At 52.2% G+C, this 12,995-nt stretch overlaps 1 protein-coding gene across 2 annotated transcripts in view; it reads left to right on the top strand.

The window, feature by feature from the left end:
• The window catches only part of GALNT18 (polypeptide N-acetylgalactosaminyltransferase 18), a 301,670-nt gene that overhangs the window by 273,965 nt on the left and 14,710 nt on the right, over nucleotides 1-12,995 (top strand). The gene's annotated exons all lie outside the window — the stretch shown is intronic.

The following is a 12,995-nucleotide window of genomic DNA, read 5'->3' as shown; positions in this document are numbered from 1 at the left end:
AAACTTACCAAGTGGGAGAACCTGGTTGCCTGATGGCAGAGCCCATGCTCAAAGCCATGGCTCCGGCTACCTCTCTGGTGGCTCCGGCTGCCTCCCTGGTGTCTTTAAATCCATGGCCTCTGCCCCTAGGACATTCTCTGGACGGAGAGGGACAATAAGCAGCCGCAGTGGGGAAGTGATGAGGGCTGGGCCCCTAGGAGGGGTCAGAGCACGCTTGCTGGATGGACAAAGCCTGCAGCGAGAGATCCGGGGAGGGTGTAGCTGATTTAGCCAACCACCAGGCATGCTCCTCTTAGGACCTAAAGGAAAGCTAAGTCTAATTTGCAGTCATTTCTCTGAAAGATCTTATGGCAGGTCCCCGAGACTGGGCTGAAGGAGATTTGAAAAATACTACCCCATCGACACTGCCCTTCTCATCCACCTGGGCCAGGACACAGAGCACCGGCGGGTCAGCTCTCCCGTGATTCACGAGGGTGGTCTGCACGTGCCTCTTACCTTTGGGGATTCCCCTCCCAACCCCACCTCAGAGGAATTGGGGCAACCTTCTCCCCATTGGAGGACGTCTAGTCTCCACTTTCCAGGGCCAGTGTATCAGAGCCAAAGCCCCCCCTTCCCTCCTCTTCTTATCCTGCAGGTCTCAGCCCACTTCCATGGGCAGTCTCTCCTGACCCCTTATCAAGACGCTCTCACTTGCTGTTCTCAGATCTCTACACCTGTCTAATTCCTGTATCCCAGCTCTTATATTGTATGTACAAATGTACCAGTAAGTGTACTCACAGTTGCCAGCACTGTAACAGCAGTGAGCCAGTGGCAGAGTATACGTTGTAAGCATTGTGTCTTAGGAGAGAGGCCTCTTAAATAGCACAGGTACAGTGCCCGCCCCCACCAAGTCACCTCCTCTTTTATCTACTTGGAGCAGGAAGTGGGAAGGTTTCCCCAAAGTCTACGAGGGGGCTCCCCCTCGAGAAGTACAGTCCCTCGAGAAGTGGGCTGTGCTATTCACTGCCTCTTGCTGCTGTTTCTTCCTAGGGAGTCAGTGACATGTAGGGAGGGGCAGTTCTTCATTGTGTGGGACTGTCCTACTCGCTGCGGGGGTTTAGCATCCCTGGACCCTGACCAGCTGTAGTGTCCATGTGGGACCCAGACATCCCCATGCATTTCTAAAGGTGCCCTGGAGGAGGTGGGACCACCCCTCACTGAGAATGTGACAACGAAGGCACCTAAGAAACAGGATCTGCGATTTGGGAATGGCTGGTGGCCTGGAGTGGGAACGTCTGAATGGTGTTTCTATCAGGGCCCCTTACGGATGTGCTTGTTTATTTCAAGAGAGTTCCTAAGTAGATGTGTTCAGAATATATGATGGGCATAAATGGATTGTTAGATTTGATTTTCCCACCTAACTCCATTGTCACCACACTGCCTCTGCCCCGGCCGCTGAAATCTGTTTCTCGCTGCGCGTCAGTCCTGCCAGCATAGCACCTTATGGAGTCCTTGAGGTTAGCACTGTGTAAGACTGGAAATTTTAGCAGTGCTGGGCCCTCTAAATCAATCCCTAGAACAGCTTTATTTCTTTTCTTGCTCAAAAATACACCATTAAATGCAGGAACACGTGTGGGAGGGGAGGTTGGCTCAGGTGAAGGACACACTTAAAAAGAAAATTTTATAACATTTTTTTCTGCAGGAAAAAGGACATGCTGGTCTTAATTCTTGTAAAACTGTGCTACAGAACACATTTACGTCTCTGCAGTATCTTGAGCTCCTCAGAATATTCTGGGCTGTTCAGAAGTCATTGAATCACATTTGCCTGGGGCATTATAGATGCTTAATAAATGCGTGTTGGGTAAAGGACTGAGTAAATTCATGGAAAAGTAAAGCCTTTTAAGTGGTCACAAGATGGACTGAGCCCGTCTTCCCCATCTCAGTCCCTCCGGGGGCCCTAGGGTGGCAAGGTTCACCCATGATATGTGTGATGGTTGTGGAATGTCTGGGAAGACAGGGTAGCAAGAGCACTTCCATCCAGGGAGGTGAGTGAGCGAGTGGAGTCAGTGAGTGTAGACTCCTCTTCCCCTCCTCCCCCCAGAGTTCACGATGAAGGGATAGAGAAAGGGGCTGACCATTGGGAGGGGTTCAGAGTTGATAGAAAGTGTGTTCCGATTTCCTTTTCAAGGAGAGCAATCAGGGAGCATGTTTTGAAGCTGAGAGAAAGAAGTCGGTAGAGAAGGAGGTCGGGGAGAGAATGAAGCGACATTCTGGAGGTGGGAACGAATGGGGCAAGGATGGGAGAGAAGGCAGTCCAAGCCCAGTGGGACCTTCTGCCTCCAAGGCCTGGGCAGGATGGAGGGAGGTTCAGAGGAACTGGTTTCCAGGCTGCCTTGCAAGTAGAGCCTGAGGGATCTGTTATGTCTGAGGAGAGAAGCTTTAGAAACGCACTGAGGGGAATGGACGCAGAGGCTGTGCAGGCTGAAAGGAGGCGGTGTGGAGGGGCCCAGACAAAGCTGAAGACCAGGAGTTTGTGTGGGTCTGACTTGCCCAGTTTCATGATTTTCTTGGTGAGCGATCCAGGGAACGGGTGTGGGGAAAGCCAACGAGGCTGCAGAGGTGCAATTTACAGGTTGAGGGTGTCGAACACAGAAAGAATAAGAATTGCAGACTTGAAGGAGCTGGCAAGGGGGTAGTTGAAGGAATTTGGGTGCAGCCCTTCTAGGGACATGGAAGTGCCAGAGGGAGGTGAAAGTGTGGGAGGAAAGGAAGAAAGGTTGTTATTCCAAAGGCCTTTGATGAGCAGGCATTTGGGAAGTAAGGGAGTGAGCAGGCAAGGTTCATAGGTAGTTGGGTGAAAGTAGGGAATGAAGGATGGGACTTCAGGGGCCAGCAGTTTCAGGCACTGAGAGCTGGGGTCTGCAGGTGGCTGGCTATGGTGTCCCTCCCTGGCTCAGAGGCCACGGTGCAGGTTAGGCCATTCATTGTCTGCGACCCTGAAGTATTGCCCAGTGGAATGTAGAGGACGCTCTGAGCCTGATGGCAAAGACTTTGGTGGACGCACTGGGTGAGAAGAACAGAGTGGGCAGAGTGTGGTGGTGTTTGACCTCAGAGGCTTAAGGAGAAGGTATTTGTATATGGGGATGGAGGAGCTGAGGTGGAGTAGGGGTGCTGCAGGGAGAGGAGAGTGTCAGCTCCAATTCGTGTCCCCAATGGCTGAGTCAGCAGATTCAAGGCACACAAAAGTGGCAGTGTCCTGCAGGAAGAGCCATTTCGGCGGGGACAGGAGGAGTCCCTTTTGGTGAGAAAGGGCTGTCCTTGAAAGAGACTGTGAGTTTGATAGGCAGTTTCAGAAGACTCAAGGGAAAGCTCATGAGAGAGGGCAAGCAAGGGAAGATTGAGCCAGGGGAAGAGCAAAGCATATCAGGAGTTCGGAGAGGACGCGGGAGCCCCATAAAGACAACAAAAATTAAATGTCATGTACACACGTAGGGTCCATGGGAACTGGGAGGTTGGGAGAAAAGAGGTGGCAGAATCCGGTTGGGGGAACCGCATCTCTTTGTACCTCGGCCATTGCAATCACCCGCGCTTCCCAGCTTTTGAGCTCAGGACAAAGCAACCACTTCCAACGCTCGTTTTGTCCTCACAATTGAACTGCTTCCCCATCGTGTCACACTGCATTCAGCCCAGGATCTGCAGGGCTCTGGAAGCTCCACTCTGCCAGGGGAAGGGAACAGAGTCCCTGCTGCCAAGGAGAAAAGAGGCTGGGTCACAGTGACCTTGAGAGGTCAGGGAGGCCTTCCTGGAGGAGGCGCTGCAGGACCTTAAAGGAATCACAGGATGTGTGGAGTAAAGGCAGAGTGGGAAGAGCTCTTCAGGAGTGGGGGCGCAGGGAGAAGGGGTGGGGTCTTTTTTTTCTTTAGTAAGAAGCGAGGCGCTGTAGTAGTTGAGAGCTGGGTTTGGAGCCAGGTGACCTGAGTTCAGTTCCCAGCTCTGCCACTTGCTACCCATTCATTTACATCTATCTAATTCTGTTTTCTCATCTAAAAAGGCAGATCATATTACCCCACTTATTTAGGGTTATTTTGAGGATTAAATAAGTGTATTTATAAAGCACTTAGCCTCCCTGGCATTTAGTAATAGCTCATTATGTGGGAAATATTATCATTATTAAAATCATTTATGTTATTTTCTTCAATCAGGAGGGGGGGAAAGGGAGTAGCAATTTGCTGAGCACCTACACCCTGTACCTTATATTTTACAAACACACCTGTGAAATGAGCCACCTGCAACAGCACACGTTTGCTACATGCCGAGCTATCCCCAAAATTTAGTGACTTACGACACATCCATTTATTTAGCTCAAGAGTCTATGCGTCAGCAATCTGGGCTGGCCTGGCCCTTCCCTCTACCAGTCTCAGCTGGGCTGGCTCAGGCATCGGTAGCCACTGCTGGTCAGTGTTGAGTGGCTTCCGGAGGCCGGCTGTCAGCTGCAATGAGGGAACTTCCTGGGCTTCACCACCTGACAGGCTCGCCCAGGCAGCTTCCCATGATGGTGTGAGCGGGGTTTCTAAGGGCAGTGAGAAAGGGCCAGTGCTACTGCGTGAGTGCTTTTCAGGTCTCTGCTGTGTTGCATTTGCTGTGGAAATGTTGCCATTGACCAAAGTAAGTCACATGGCCAAGCCCAGACTCAGAGGACAGAGAGTAGATCCTTTGAAAAGAGGAACTACATTGCAAAGTGGTTTGCATGCAAGGATGGGGAAATCTGGGGCCATTTTTATAATCTGTCATAATGCCTTATTACATTCACGTTGTATTATTTCATTTACTCGCTCATTCATTCATTCACTTATTCACCCAAACATATTTATTGAGCACCTACCTTGTGGTATGGCAAGAAAAGGAATCCCTAAAAAGAATGTCCTTTAGTTTTCTAACACTTTCTCTGTCACAGCACAGCCATCTGGCATTGCTTTGAGTCCATGACATCCATAAAGACGTGAGCTGGACTCTTTTCTTGGGGAAGAGAGAGATGGAGCTAGAGGTGATCTAGAAACAGGCAAAAAAAAAATTTACAAATTAAAATCAGGCGCCAATATTTCATCCCCACGAAGTCTGTTTTTCTGGGCTAACTTTTCCCTGCTGGATCTTAACCTGCAGGGTTATTATCAAGTTCTTTCCCCATCTTTCTGCTCACTGAGATTGCTGGTGAGTCCAGAGCCCCATCGAGCTTATGTTAAAATCTCTGTTAAAAAGATACCCACACATGCGCACACACACCCTGGGAACATTCTAAGCTCTTCTTTAAAAAAAAAATGTTTTTATTGATTTTAGAGAGAGAGGAAGGGAGAGGATAGAGAGATAGAAACATTGATGATAGAGAAACATCGATCAGCTGCCTCCAGCACTCCCCCTACTGGGGATTGAGCCTGAAACCCCAGCATGTGCCCTGACAGGGAATCGAACAGGTGATCTCTTGGTTCATGGGTTGATGTTCAACCACTGAGCCACGTCGGCCAGGCTAACTCTTCTTAATTCAGTGCAGAAAAACAGTTGTGATGTTCCAGCAAGACATTGAGCCCCCTCATTGCTCACGGGGTTAGACCTGGCACAGACTGTGTCCTGGAGGTAAATATTAAGAATCTTGTGAAGCAGAGAGGATCTTGTTCTATCCAAGCTGTTAATCCTCAGGGTTCTCTGGAGGGTGGTGCCGAAAACACTGGTCCAAACCTTGGGCAGAGAGAAGTTTAGAGGAGTCTTAGAGTAAGAGACATGAAACAGGTACCAGGGAGGGGCTTCTGAGCTGAAGTTCAGTGTCCCTGGTATAGCTTGTTAACACATTCATTTAATCAACCAATACATTTTGAGTATATGTATGCATGAAGCAGTGGGTTAGACAGTATATACAATAGTGAGCAAGATAAGCATGGTCCCTTCCCTCTGGAACTTGGAGCCTAGTGGGCAGTGACCAGTGTCAAAAGAACATACTAAGCTAACACTAACCACCACTAAGTCTGTATGATTCCCTGACAGCCCTGTGAAGTAGGGACCATTACTGTCTTCTGCTTTTATAGAAGAGAACATTGAGAGCATGAATGGTCAAGTAGCTGTCCCTAGTCAAACAGCAAATGACTGAGGGTGGGGACTTGAATTAGGCAATTTAGATCCAGAGTCAGTCTCTTGAATCAACCCCCTTCCCTCTGCCCCCACAAGGTCAAGTCCCCTTGGCACGCAGTTCCCAGTTCCCTCATACTTTTCCTTAAAGAGCACGCATCCCATTCTGTGGTTCTATTTTGTGTATTATTTGGTGAGGGAGCATAGCTAAATGGTCAGTCAGTTCAGGCTTCATTATGTTCCAGTAACAGATGACCTCAAAGTCCAAGTGGCTTATAACAACAAACACTTCTGAGTCGGGCGACGTGTCCAAGTGTTTCCCCGCCTTATCTTCCTCTTGCAGCGCCTTGTCAAAGCGGCCGACAGTCCCAAAGGCACGCTCGTCATCGAAAGCACAGCTCGTTTGCCATGCTGTCAGCCTCCCGAGTTGTTGCAGGCAACAGTTTTGCCAATGGTTTTGCTCCTGCATAAAAGAGGTCACCACCTTTCCAGCGTTCAGAGTTTGTTCCTCATCACCCACATTCTAGCCCCAAAGTCAAAGCCCCACAGTATGAGGTTTGGCACCACTCCTCATCTAGAATCGATTTCTTCATCATTCCGCTTAGACTGATGATCCCTAAATCGCAGTGGCTTAAAACAAGTCAAGCTTATTTCTTGCTCATGCTTCATGCTCAGATGGCCCAGCTTCAGCACTGTGTCTCCTCTTTTTTGGGGACCAAAGGCACAGCCCCCATCTGGGACACTGTCAGGCCAACCGTCGTTCACATGAGAGCTCTTGAAGCTTCTGATTGGAAACGACACCTGTCTCTCCCACTCACATATCATAGAGACAGACACGTGCCAAGTCTCACACCAGCGATGAGGGGATGTGGGACGTGCAATAGCTCAGTCGGGAGGGGAGCACAGAAGGGGCCTCCTGGGACGGGCAGCAGATCAATCTCCCAGATTAGTCAGGGAGCCTGCACTGACTGTCACATCGATGCAGACTTGGCAGCCTGTTGTGTTTGGAAAGGAGGGATGTCAGAGCACGTTTTCCTCCGTGCACTCGATATGCTCCGTCTTCGCTGTTTGTCAGGGAGTAGACCCAGCTGGCGGCAGACAAGCAGGCAGCTCTGAAGGGCTTCGAGCAGCACCTTCCAACATAGGGGCCCAAAGGGGACCCAGCGGCAGACGGCGGGTGTTTGAGGTTTCTTGAAGATAAGTACCTGATGAACCAGGGAACTGAAATGAAAGTGTCATTTCAGGGGAGGGGTTAACAACCAGAAGAACTGAAATAAACGTGGGCAGCTTATGCTAAAAACAAAGACGAAACCTGGGGCGATGCCTTTTGTAGACTCAAAGGGAGGGTTGGCTGGTGCAGGCAGGAGGGGGTCAGCTCCAGCTGCCTCAGCATGAAAGCTCATGGACCTTGTCCAGCTGGACATGGCTGAGCTGCAGAGCGGCCTCGTCTCGTCTCTCTTGATTTCATGTTAGAAATTCCTGGGAGGTGAGAGCCTTGGCCTCTTACAGCTCCACTCTCACCAGTGGGCGTCTAGAGTCACAGAATACAGACTATTTGGGGCCCACCCTTGGTCAGAGCCATCCTCGGAGGGGATGGGTGTTGTTAAACATCGAAGGCCAAGTGCAATGACCTCACAGCTGCCTGTCCCACCCTCTCATCTTGTCTGACAGCAGCACCCATCGGTGCACACCTTCTTCCCCGTGACGAGTTCAGTTCTCAGTGGCTGGGGCCCGACCCACCACCTTGGCCATCACTGGGATTGGGCCTCCTCATAGACCTCCCTTGGCGGCACATATCTCTCTGGAGTAGCCGTGGCTCGTCAGAGGGCTCTGCTGGAGAGAGCTACCAAGACGAGCACCTGTGTCGGGCAGCCAGGCTGATCTTTCGGAGTGCAGGCCAAGAGCAGGAGGAACGGGGTGGGGGGAGGGGCAGATGCTGCTGCAGAGCCGGGATGAGGGCTAAGGCCCAGGCAGGGGCAGTTGGGAAGCACTGCCCCCTAGAGAGAGACACAGGAGGCTGCAGAAAACAGGGCTCAGCCAGTGATCCCAGACCAGGGCCCTTGCTCATATCCTGAACCACGTTATCTCCCCATAAGTGGAGCTTTCTCTGCAGTTCTCATCCTCTCCGCTTATACCCAAGTGCTGGCTAAGGTTTACGTACTCACCCTCTCCCCGGGGCTTTCCAAGGCTGTGTGAACCCCCAGCCTCACTAGCTTTCACCTCCTGAAGAAAGCACACTGGTATGTGCGTGAGTGAGGTATTCCCTTATCTTGTAAACAAAAGCTAGACGTTTCAGAGGCCCTTAAACAAAAGTTAGACTTCCCAAGACCCTTAAATGCTTTTGACTCAAAAGACTCTGAGAGCCTCTCAGATGTGCAGATGAGAGGAGGGACAGTCACAACTGAAGTCACAGCTCCCACTTCCAGAGGGTGCTGTCCAAACTCTTCACACCCCCCCACCCCCAATCCCTGTCTTTCCACCCCCATAGTCTGCTCTAAGCCCAGCCCTGAGGCTGGTCCCTCACCCTTCTGCAGGACTGTCTCCCACCACGATGAGAGCTCCTCCAAGGAGGGCATGTCTAGCTCCTCTCTGCACCCCTATGTCCAGCTCAGGCTGCACCGTGGAGGGCACAAGGAGTGTTTGCTGAATTAAAGTGGATCCACCACTGACTATGGGCTGAGTGCCAGTTATAAACCTCTCTCCCAAGCCTGGTGCTTAGCCTCATCTATTCCCCCACCAGGGAAATGGGCTCATGGGGGGTGGAAGGGCGGAGTGCTGAGCTAGGGCATGGTTCCACCTTTCTGCTCCTTTATAGTTACAGCAAGCAGAAGCTTTAGCAATGTTTCCAGTCCCTGTATCCACCTGGTTCTGTGGTTAGTGAACATGGATCGTTTGGGAAATAACGCCCCTTCATTCCTGATTTAGCATCAGTGCCCTGTGGCCCTCAGCATGACAGCTAACCTCTGTGTCCAGGGGTCAGTGACCAGAAACCAAACCCCTAAATCAGCCCTCTCTGACTGCAGGGGGCCAGCAGTAGCTCATTCTTGGTAAAGAGGACGAAGAGCCCATTGCTAGCACATAACATGGGTGTCACAGCCACCACGCTAATGAAATGTAATAAGCAAGACTGTGCTTCCCCCCCGCTTCCCCCACTACCACCACCATGCCCTCGGTCACTGTGCCCTCACCCTGCCTGCTATTTCCGTGATTCCTTATCCACAGGCCTCCTGGGACCAGGCCCAATCACCTCGCTGAACCCTCCCTGCTGGGTCTTCTCTGCCCTCCTGTGAGCACCCCTGTCCCTGCTGCCTTGTGCTTGCCCTGCAGCTCCTGTGGCCAGGCTAGGAGCTGTCAGTATATCAGTCCTCACTGCTCCTTACACACCAGGAAACCAAGGCCCAGCGTGGCTACCAGCCGGGAAGTGAGGGTGGAGACCTACCTGACTCGGGAGCCCACGTTCTCTACTCCAGCAGGCCACCTTGCTCTTGGACCAGCGGTTCTCAGGTGTTCCCCTCCCTCAGACTTGCCTGGAGGGCCTGTTAAAGCACAGATCCCTGGACTCTCAGAGTTTCTGATCCAGTAGGTCTATGGGGCTGGGTGCACAATGTGCATTGCTAACAAGTCCCCAGGTGATACAGGCCACATTTTGAGAACCATTCTCCTAACCCGTTGGTGCTTCCCAACCTGTTGGCCACCCTCATCAGAGTCATAAAAATAAATAGGGGATCCAGCTGGCTCCCACAGTGAGAGGGAGGCTTGGAACCCGGGGGGTCCTACGTGCTGTGTCTACATTCCTCCCTAGGCTGCTCTAAGTCTCCTTCACACGGCTAGTTTTCACCTCCGCTGCGTAACTGTGAAAAGCGCTGCTCTAAAACATGAGGCCTTCGCCCAGGAGGGAGTGTTAAGGCTTAGTAAACCTTGGTTAGCTTATGCTCCACCAACGGAGTTTGTAAACACTCAGATGAATGGCTTTAACTTCCCCTTTCCAACTTCCACTCCCTTGCATTCTCCAGTGGCAGAGTCTGGCACTGAGGTGATGTGAGGGGAGATTCTGTGCAAGGCCATACCTCAGTCTCTGCCAGGAGGAGGGATGCTGAGGAACCTCAGCCCTGGGGGTCTGTGCCTGGCTTGGCTCTGAGGCCCCGAGGGCAGAAGTGTGCATTGAAGTTAGGGGGGGCGGGGAGCCCACTGTGGGCTCCTGGCTGGCTGTCCCGCTTAGCTATTAGTCATCACTTCTGCTCCCAGCCTGAGGGAGAGGAAAATGCCTCTGGATGTTTGTTCTTTCACCTTGCCTGTGGCTTTTCTCTTTCTCTTGTGAGCAACAGAATGAAAGGCAGAGCTGGGTTTGTAGGCCTGCCAAGCGGGATGGGCTGTGTGGAGAAGGCGCTGAATCAATCATTTACAGTGGAGGGGGAGCTGTGGGGTTGGGGACGTGGTTTTCCTGCCCAGGGGTCTGTAAAATATCCACAGGCAGGGTAACACCCCGCCCTCCGCCTCTGACGTGAGTTACAGGAAGGATGCTGCTCTTAGCACTTCGTACCGCCTTGTGTCATGGGCCTTTTAGTCCAAGTCCCCTCCGTCCTGCTGCTGCTCCCTCAGCGCAGGCCCCCTCATGGCTCAAAGGGATCTCTGAAGCTTCCAAGCCAGCCTCCCAGCCTCTTTCGCTCCAGCCTGCCGGCTAGACCGGGAGTGACCCGAGGGAGGGAGGCAAGAGAGGTGAGAGGTCACGCGTGGCTCTGGAGTCACATGGCCTCGTTTGAATCTCTGCTATTCTCCGCCTGTGCCACACTGGACAGGTTCCTTAATTCTGCTGTGCCTCCGTGTCCTCTTCTACAGGATGCGGGTAATGGTAGCACCCATCTCCTGGAGTTATTCTTAGGATTCCCCGGGATAAAGCACGTAAATTGTGTTATATCTGACTCATAGTAGGAGCTAAATGTTTCCGCTTTTATTGTTAGCAGTGTAAGGCAGGGCTTCTCAAGCTCAGCACTACTGACATTTCAGACTCGCTAACTCTTGGTTGTGAGGGCCGATCTGTGCATTGTAGGATGCTGTGCAGCAGCCCTGGCCCCCCCCCCCCCGATGCCAGTAGCAGCCGCCCCCCCCCCCCCCGCCCCCACCAGGACAGTCAAAAATGTCTCCAGGCATTGTCAGATCCCCCTGATGGGCAAAACTGCCCCTGTTGACAACCACAGTTCTGAATCGTTTCTTCCCGGCACCTTCCAGGCTCCAAAAACACAGCAGCGCCTGCTGGGCCTGTGGAGGCTAATGTGGGGCATCTGCACTGAACTGTTCCCCTTCTTTTATGTGAGATTCAGTCCACCGCTGGCTGGGTGCCTGAGGCGTCCCGGTGACGCCCTGAGCGAATCCTCTACTGATTCTCCCTGTGATCCGCCTGTTTCCCGGTTGCACCACTCGGGATGCACTTCATTGTTGGCTTTTTAAATAACAGCTGTCTGTTTCTGTTATGATTTTCCCAGACGCTGGAGCAATAAGCAGCTCTGATGACAGCCGTGCCGGTAGTAAGTGCACGCGTCTCTCAGGCATCTCCCCCAAGCGCTGCAGAGCCGCTAAGTGGGTAGAACTGATTTCAGCTATTGCCTGGGCGGCCGCTGTGTCTGTAGAGCCTGCCCTGGAGACCAGAGCCGGGCCCGAAGGACAGGGGTGGAGGAGAGGGGCGTAGTGACTGGCTCCCTGGCTGTCCTTGCCTTGCTCCTGAGCCTCAGAAAACCTGGGTCCTGGCACGCCAGCTGATTCAGAGCTACACTCTGTCCCGAGAGAGCACGGTGCATTCAATCCAAGGAGAGAAATAGCTGTGCATCTTTGGGAGGAAGCCCAGGTGACAGACTGAGCACCAACACCCGCCCCCCGCCCCCCTGCCCCACACACACACACTTTTGTATATCCAGGGAAGGCTCTGTAGGTGCCAAGTTTTCATTTCTGTTATCGTGGTAGCAAGAGTCAGGGTAGGCGAGTGGAAGAAGAAGGGACGATTCTTATATTAGTGTGACTAGGGCCGTTATTTCCTGATATGTTAGTTTCCCCATCTTGGCCGTTGATCTTCCAGGACAGGGGTCATAGCTTTCTCGCCTCATTTCTCAGAACCACGTTAGAGGTTGTTTGTTGTTGTTGGATGGATGGGTGGATGACTGGGTGAGATGCTTAACTGCATCTGTTTAATTGCCCAAATCTTATCAGTTATCAAATTCTCCCTCAACTCCAATCCCCTGGAAGGCACAGCAGGTCATCAACTTTCCTTGATGGGCAGCTGGAAATTCAGGGCCCACAGGGATGGTGTCAGGATGCTCAGGCGGAGCCCACTTCTTACCCAATTTAGGTGCTGAATGGTCTCCCTGGCCTCTGTGTTCTACCCTGACTCTTGTTTCCACATGAAGCCGGGCATTCTGCACTTGGCCTCTGCTCAGAACTGGGTCACCCTGTTGGGAGCCACTGCTCAGGGAAGGCCAGGACTCATGTCCTTTCCTCTCCACCAGGGCCAGCAAATGACAGCGCATGGGACAGCCCTGTTTTTGTAAGGAAAGCATCACCGGAATGCAACCACTGGTTCCTGTGTTAACTGTGGCTGTGTCCATGCTTCAGTGGCAGCATTGGGTTGAGGGGGATGGCAGGGCCCTCTGTGCAGAAACAGTTAACACAGCAGTGACTCTGGCCCTTACAAGACTGGCCCTTGACTGGCGTCCGAGAACTTAGATTTTAGGAGGGTTCCCACCATTCCCACTCTGCTATGAGTAGCTCACGGTGCCTACACTGGTTGTATAAACCGTATGGTTTATACTAAATACCTGCTTTCCTTCTGGATGTCCGGAACTTTCTTACATACCAGGCAGAGGCTACCTATGTGAAGAGCCCCCCCCCCCCCCCCCCCCCCACAAAACCCCCCG

Source organism: Myotis brandtii, unplaced genomic scaffold, assembly GCF_000412655.1.
Source record: "Myotis brandtii unplaced genomic scaffold, ASM41265v1 scaffold422, whole genome shotgun sequence".
NCBI classification, from domain to species: Eukaryota; Metazoa; Chordata; class Mammalia; order Chiroptera; family Vespertilionidae; genus Myotis; species Myotis brandtii.
The sequence above is the reverse complement of the archived record's forward strand: the minus strand, read 5'-3'. Positions and strand labels throughout refer to the sequence as shown.